Here is an 8,547-nt window from a genome sequence, read left to right as displayed (position 1 = left end):
TAAGTTCAATCAGAAGTATTTCTCCAATGTTGCCTGTGTTCTAGGCTGCACATTATGTTCCTTCTTAAGTGTTTCTGCAGGCCGTCCTCAAGAAAAGCGAACGTCTACACTTAAGAAAATATTCCATGAAGAAGTGCTTTGAGATTCCCACATGTGGGTGGAACTATTCAAAAAGCTTATGACTTCAATAGTGATTCCCCTGCGGTAGAAGTGGAGTTGCAGGTAAGAAACAAATCCATCTCTCTGTTCTGTGAATTCACAAAAGTCCCATTTACCTTCTTATAGTGCATAATTATACTTTGTCATGGTGTCTAGTTAGAGCTTTCCCCAAGCTTGAGTTCAAAAATAAACTGCCAGATCTACTCTCTGTAGGACAAGATAGGGCAGGACAGCTTCTGGAGTTCAAAGCATGATCGGCTGTGGACCGCTAACAAATTAGTGTAGATTCTAAGTACCTATTCCCTGTTCTTGGGATCATATTGCTAATGTGGAACCTTTACACAAATGTACGCTTGCTTGCCTACATTGGGCTAGGTTTAAAAAAGGAATGCAAGTGTTGTCTGCTACAGGTGTGTTTTCTCTTTGGTCATTTCCATTTTGAGCAATTGCATTTCAAAATGTGTTTGGTGTCTTGTCCGTGTGCCACGATATTATGCTGTTCATAAATTCAGAGAGAACACCCGTGATGGAGAACTTGGAATTTTCATATTGGACCTGTGATATATTCTGATGCTAATTTAATATTCTCAGATGTCAAGCTGGGGATCTTCCAGTAAAATGTAAACATATAAAATGATTGTTTCTTTAACTGGAGTCCCACCAAAGAGATCTTAATGCTAAGTCACCTGCAGTGACACCCCCCCCCCTGGCACCTCCCTCGGATTCTTACCAGGCGTTTAGTACATTGGGGTCCTCAATGGCTCTGCTGTATACTTTTTAAAAACATTTTATTCCCTGTGAGAATTTACGTTTTTCTGGCTGCAGCCCGTTGCTTGAAGCTGGTTGTGAGAAGTTGACCTGATATATGATGTCACTAGTTCTAGTGTACACCTTGTATCAGTCCAAACAACCCTTATGGTGATTGGTTGTAAAGTCAACCTTATAGACCAGCTATCCTAGTGGTAGCATGGACAAGAGCAGTCTTAGGCTAAACTCTGTATGGCATGTGAAGCCAGCTGTTATACCATTTGCAACCCCTTGAATACCAAATGAAAGGACACCACAACAGATATATTATAAAAATAGAATGTATTTATTCTAGTCAAAATACCCTCAGCACTCTTTATGAGATTCGAGGTAAGTACAACACAGTCTTATTTAAGCATACATAAGTCACACAGGTAAGTAATACAGTTAGGCCCTAGGGGCCACGCAAACCATATACTAAGTAAGTGGTATAAGAACCACTGTCACGAACGCAGGTTAGGGTTAGGCCTAGGCCTAGGGAATCGCTGGGGCTACACTATCCTATCAGTTGCTAGGCAGTGGGAGGCCCACAGGATTCAGGTGCAGAGTGGAAACACTCACACGTAATGCGTTAAAGTCGATAAAAATAGTAGTATTTAGAAATTAAGAGTTTTAGGACACTTCGGAAGGAACTAGGAGTTAGAGACTTGGAAACTAGACACTAGGATAGTCAATACCCTTGTGAGCACCGGAGTACTCAAGTTACCTAGCCCACGGGCTGCGGGTGCATAGGTGTGAACTTGCGTCGGGTTTCGTCGTCGACTCCTATAGATGCCTGAAGAAAAGATGCTGACAGGCAGTCAGTGAAGAGTGTCCGGTGGATTCCAAGGATGGAATCAAGAAGGAGGATACCTGCAAGCAGAGGGGACAGAGTCTAGGTCACCAGCCAGGAGCTGGGAAGGAACCAGGAAGGAACCAGGCAATGTCGTGAAGATGCAGGTGAAGAGGTGAAGCTTGTTGCAGCAGCCACGGGTACCAGGAGGCGTCGAGGACGACCAGAACCAGGAGGCGAGCTGTCCCACGAGGGCTCTTGCTGTCGGCGACGTCGATGTCGAGTTGGGACACAACAAGCCTTGGCAAGCGCAACCCACGCAGGATGAAGGATTCGCTTCTGTTGCAGACCAGGAAGGCCTGAGGTGCTTCTCTTTCACGGGGAAGCAAGGGCCAGTCTGGAGGAGCCAAACCAGTGGTGGAAAGTCAAAGGTTCATCGTCGCAGAGGTCACTAGCCAACGGGCAAGCAACCGGACAGACGCGTAGAGCAGGAAAATGCAGAAGGGCCCCATACAGAACTCGTGGAGTGTGGAGGGCTGATCTTTGGTGCAGATGGTGCTCGGGGTTGGGGCTTCTCAATCCCCAGAGAACAACTTCGAGGATGCCTCAGAAGCTACGCTGGAAGCAAGTAGCCAATTTTCCCAGGTAGCCGGTCTCACTTCTCTCGTCGCCTCCACGGATCTCAGCTTTGCTGTGGATGTGGATCAGGGTCGGAGAAGTCTGGAAGTCAAGGCACTGGTCAGGCTCTGCAGTCGGTTCCTCGTAGAACGTTGAGCAAAGCAAATGGCAGGTCGCTTGATGGTGCCTGTTTGCACAGGGTGGCCACTCCTTGGCCACAAGGGAGATTCTTCAGTCTTCTTCCGTAGTCGAATGTCGAAGGTCCAGAGTTTCTGTTCAAGTTTCAGTTATCGGGATAATCCAAAGTCCTAGGGACTCAGCTCCCACTCTAATACTAATCTGGGGGGCTGGGTTACCTGCTAGGTCCCTCCTATGGGTGGGACCAGGGAGGGGCTTCCCTTTGTCCAGTTTCGCGCCAGGACTGGGGCTGGAGTGCCCCAGCACCGGTTTGAACTGGACTATGCATGGGACACCTTGTGTGCCCCAGGCAGTGTCTCGTTTCATTCATCCCTCCCTGCCCCAATACACTAAGGCCTGTCTAGGGTGGTGCTAGCACCTCCCAAGGCAGGAAACCTATTGTCCAAGCCTCCCTCGCTGGAAGGACTCCCAGCAGCAGAAGGTCAGACTTGTGTCTGTGGCAGCAGCATCCATTTTGTGATGCTGGGGCTCTGGTTAACTTTAACCGGGTAGTAGGTCTTCAACATGTCTTCTCCCTCTAGAAGGGAGGAATACTATCCTCATCGCCAGAAATGATGTGGGGGTAGTATTCCAAAGTGTTAGACACCTTACACAACATGTTTTGATAAAGCCAAACCATAGTTACCATAACCGCGAGGATTATAAGGCACTTTAAGAGTATATGGTAGGCGATATCATAGAGCAGCTATAAGGACATGGTTCTGAAAGCTGCAGACAGGCTCAGCTCATGCTAGAGCACCATCTCACATGTTACCAAGCACTCTGCCTTCAGGATTGTTAAGGCCTGCCATAGGAGTGACTGATAGGTTACCCATGTGTCTATATATAAGGTAGGTATAGGAATACTACACCTAAGCAAGGGGTGATTACACGACCTTGCCCCAGCTGAGTGATCATCCAGTTGTGTCATAATGGAAGGCCAGCCAGGGGTGGCATAATACATGCTGCAGCCCCTGGTAGGCCTAGGGTACACCTATGCCCGGGGTACCTAAGGTACACTGTACAGGGCCCTAGAAGGTGATCCTTACCAATTGGGTTATGTACCTAAAGTCCATAGTGTGAATTTAGAGAGAGAACAGCTGGGCTGTGGGTCTGATTAGCAGGCCCACAGCCACATCTAAGTCGAAAACCAGTGAAGCAAAAGCAAAAAGTGGGGGTGAACATAGAAAGCAGACCCTACTCTCCTACACAGGTGTTTCTAGTACTCTTGTTAGACTGAGCATTTTTTTACTGTTTCCATTGGAAACAAATTTGAGAAAATAGACGAGAAAAGCAAAAAAGCCTCTTCAATGCCTATGCCAGTTCTACAATAAACCCCAGCTGTTAGGGTGGGGAAGGTATAAATCCAAAGCGTTTCTCTTGCCACTAAACATCACAAACAACAAGCAGCATTGACAAAGGCAGCCGGTCTGGCCCTATTAAGCTTGTTGAATGGTTATTTTTTATTGCACACATATGCAACAAAGATAAAAGGAAACGAGACAACATCTAAACATGACAGCCATATACTTGCAAGAATAAATGTTTAAATAAAAAAAAAATAACCATTGCATACAATTTTAGTAGCGCAGTAATGGAGTTTTTTTTAGAAGGCAGTGTACTTAGAACACGTATATAATCCCTTTTTCGTTTTTCTGCACATCACAGGAATATTTGATTATTTTTGACGTTAAGGAAAAGTACTGTGGGATTTCTTTGACAGTTAAACACTCTAGAATGATTATAAAAATAAAAGGCTCAAGAATGAAAAAAACATTGACCATTTAAAGCAGGGGTCTCCAACCTTTTCTGTAGTGAGAGCTACTTCTGATCAGTGAAAATTATTGTAAGCGACTGAAGGTAACTTGCACATTGTTACCAGACGACCCCACACCCAGCTTGATTTGCTTTATGCCTAATGTCCATACTGCCAGATGCTATCGGTTGAACAAAATACTTTCACTCAAAAGGGCTCTATGACTGGGCTGCCTTGTGTGTCAAGAGAGAGGGTGGTCTTTGGGGATGTTTGAATATGTGTGCGTATAAATGGGCTATATGTGTACGGGTGACTGAGAGACTGTCTCATGTACTTGTGGCACAGGATATACCTTTCGCCATATGTGGCACCGTTACATGTCTAACACAAATGGTAGACATTTAAAGTGCAGAAAAATGTTCTGCTAAAGTGTTCAGCATATATAACATTTTTCTGCACTTTAAATTTCTCAAACTTAAAATAATGGCTGTATTTTTCACTTACAATATGGCACTGTATAGAGAAAATTACATTGAAGAGTTAACTTTGTTTATGTGGATCCATAAAACTCATCATGTAAATTTTTTCACATTTCCAAATGCCACATTTACACACACTAATCATCTTGCTCCCAGTGGCCTGTTAAACATGGTAGCAACAAAAAGAGATGACTGGGCTGTTCCTTAGGAAAGGAAAGAGGAAAGGATCACTAGGAAAAAAGGGTTAGTGCTCAATGGAGGACAACCCCTGGGTATCCAATTTGTTGGATATAATGGCCTCACACACTCTTGCGAGTGTCATGCTTCATCATCTGCAATGCTCCACGTTGGGCAGGCGGTGCAATGCCCAACGGGCTCACCTCTAAGAGGGGCTCTTTATCGGAGATCTTTTATCCAACTGCCTATGGGTGAAGTGGGGGTGAGGGGCCAGGACAGAGTAGATAGTGTGGGTGAGGATAAAATGTGGCCTAAGGTACCGGAAAGCAATTTTTATTCTGGTGGTCCTCTGCCACAAGTAAAATCAAGGATAGCTGGTGCTCATGGGGACTATGGTTTCCCAGAATGGACCAGGGCTAGAGTGCAAATGGTGTGGTCAACATGTTTCTCGCTTCTAGTACATTGACTGCGATTCTTCAGGACCTAGTAAAAAACTACAATCTACAAAACATGACCTAATGATTAGTATCAGTTTAAATACAGCACATAAGTTGTACTACCTGTATGACACTGCTCCTACCTAGAAAGTGGAGATAAAGGAGAACATTACCACAGGTAAGTAACAACATGTGACCCTGTAGTGACCGTGAACACACTGTGAAGAAGTGACATACTAGTGCAGATAGTGACTAGTATGTGATTAAAACCAAGTTAAAAACTGGTAGCATCAGTATCCATTTGAACTACTTCACGCACCCATGGAATCGGTGATACATGGCAAATCAGCTATATCCTACATGCGCTTCTTTTAGGCAGGTATGTGCATTGGGTGTCCATTGGTAATGTAGCCTCACCTCATGCTGTACACTGCAGCAGGAGAAGCAAAATGTGAATGACAATTGAACAGACCAGTGAGTGAAGAGGGCTGATCCATTGCCCTCTCTATATATGTATATATTTTTTATTTATGCTTTTGGTTTCTGGTGAGAGCTAAAGCTGTCTCAAACTCAGGGAATCATGTGGCCTATTAATCAAATATCTGCAGTTTTCATCCTCCAATATGAATAGATCTTAAAAAAATAGTATTTAGGGCAGTTCAGGGGCCAAACCAAAGGAATGAAATGCTAGCCACCTTCATCAAGATGTAAAAATAGCTATCTTTTCCTAATATTTTGATAATGATGTGATGGACTAGGTGCCTCTAGCCCTCAAGCTTATTCCTAAACTACTACATTCATGATTCAAGTGCTGTATTTAACGCATTATAATGAAAGCCCACACTATAGTATCCATTAAGTTGATCAGTTTCTTTGCCTATCTCACAATGTTGGTGTCTCGTAATGAGGATAAGCCACCCATTAACTACTTTACTTTTATTAGCTTTCTCAAACACGCTCAATGAATTAAATTGTCATGCTCTAATGATGCCGGGGCAGAAATGTTTCAGAATCGGCTTACTCATGCAATGCTTATTTATGACCGGTGTGTGCCCTGTATGGTCTTCCTCACAGTTTTAAGGGAATTGTGAACTGTAGCACTTGCACTGGACAAGTGACATAACAAAAGTAGCAAAGATTGAAAATACCTACCTTTCGTGTTCACTTCTGCAACTCCATTGAAAGATATCTACGAACCCATTCGGTATGATATTACTAGATGCTGAGAAAGCATTTGACCGAGTGAGGTGGGACTTTCTTTGGGTAGTATTATCTGCATACGGCATTAATGGTAAATTTTTACATCTAATTAAATCTTTATATCCTCATCCCACAGCTAAACTAGCCTATGCAGGACTACAATCTGATGTGTTTCCAATATTACGGGGTACCCGTCAGGGGTGCCCTCTTTCACCACTTTTATTTGCACTAGCAATAGAGCCATTCATATTAGCATTACAAAATCAACCTCGGATTATACCTTTTGTACATAACTCAAATGAACTAAAAATTACGGCATATGCTGACGATATTGCTGTATACTCAGCGGACGTTAAAACAGCACTGTATGAGGTGGTCAATGAAGCAGAAAGATATGGCTTGGTATCTGGCTATAGACTTAACATCAATAAAACCCAAATATTAATGAACTACAAAGATACCGAAATAATAACTGGGATATGCAATACGGCTACTTACCTAGGGGTTAAATTAACTACTAGAATAGATAAAATCATAGAAATAAATTATGAGACTCTTCTTAAGGAGACTGCAAAATTGCTTAAAAAATGGCACAAGGTCCCTATAGGTATTAGTGGCCGTATAAATATAATTAAAGTGAAAATACTGCCTAAATTTATCTACTTATTCCGCTCTATCCCTTTAAGACTAAGTATGTCTTTTTTTAAACGATTAGATGGAATCTGTGGCAGTTTCATATGGGGCTATAAGAAGGCTCGTGGAGCTATTCGATTACTTAAGTTACCATACAATCAAGGGGGTCTGGATTTTCCAGACTTTAAACTATCCTTTTGGGCAGCCTTTTTTAGGCGGCTACGAAGTTTAATAAACCCCGCAGGATGCAATGCACCCTTTTTTTTTCAAGTTTATGCTTGGCAAGGAACATGAAATGTTCCTATACAGAATTAATGATCCGAACTATTTCAAGCGGGTCAGATTTAAGGTCGCACGAGATATTGCAAACATATGGTGCTCCATTACTTCTAACTGCAATACATCATGTTATCATGATAAACTACCCATATGGGGCAATCCGGGTTTACCGGAAATTTTACAGGATATGGAGTGTAAACGATGGGCTAGCTTTGGCATAAAATATCTGGGTGATGTATATGACCAAAATGGGTTTATGACTTTTGAGAAAATAAAGACTATATATAAGATAACGCCGGGCATGCAATTCAAATATTTTCAAATTCGAGATTATTTTATCCGTAGCATGCAACTGACGAATATTTCAGGCTCGTTCCTATGGGAATATCTGTACAAGGATAACTTAAAATCAATAATTAGTACCGGATAAAAAATCTTATGCACATTTAAGCCAGACGATGTCATAGATTAGCTGAACGCCTGGGATACAACGTAGGGATATCAGTGACAGCTAACACTATATCACATGCTTTCTCTAGACTCAATAACTCTGTATATTCCTCTAATCTCAGGCTACAACAATTCAGAACAATCTGTCAACTATACCATACACCAGAAAGAATATCAAAGTGGTCATCCCATGGTCATTCTTGCGAACGTACAAAATGCCCAAAATGTAATTTACAGGCTGCTGATTTAAAACATATGTTCCTTTTATGTCCTTTATTAGCGAATTTCTGGTCGAAGGTAACTGAAGTGATCTCTCAGAAATTAGGGAGGGCAGTGATGTTTTCAGTAATAGAGGTACTAGTTGGAGCCCAGAGTATTATAAGCAGACATGCAGACTTAATTTCAATATTATTGGTCAGTGCAAGATTGACAATCGCTCGTGTGTGGATCTCACCAACACCCCCATCGGTCATGGAATGGTGGGGATTAGTTAAAGAAACATATGATATGGAATTAGCATTGGCTAAAACGAGAGGTGTGCGGGCACTCTGTAAACTAAATAAGATATGGGGTGTACTATTCTGAAATGTCCAAAGTATAACA

This window comes from Triturus cristatus, chromosome 4_2 (genome assembly GCF_964204655.1).
Source record: "Triturus cristatus chromosome 4_2, aTriCri1.1, whole genome shotgun sequence".
Lineage (NCBI taxonomy): Eukaryota > Metazoa > Chordata > Amphibia > Caudata > Salamandridae > Triturus > Triturus cristatus.
Note: the sequence above shows the minus strand (reverse complement) of the source record.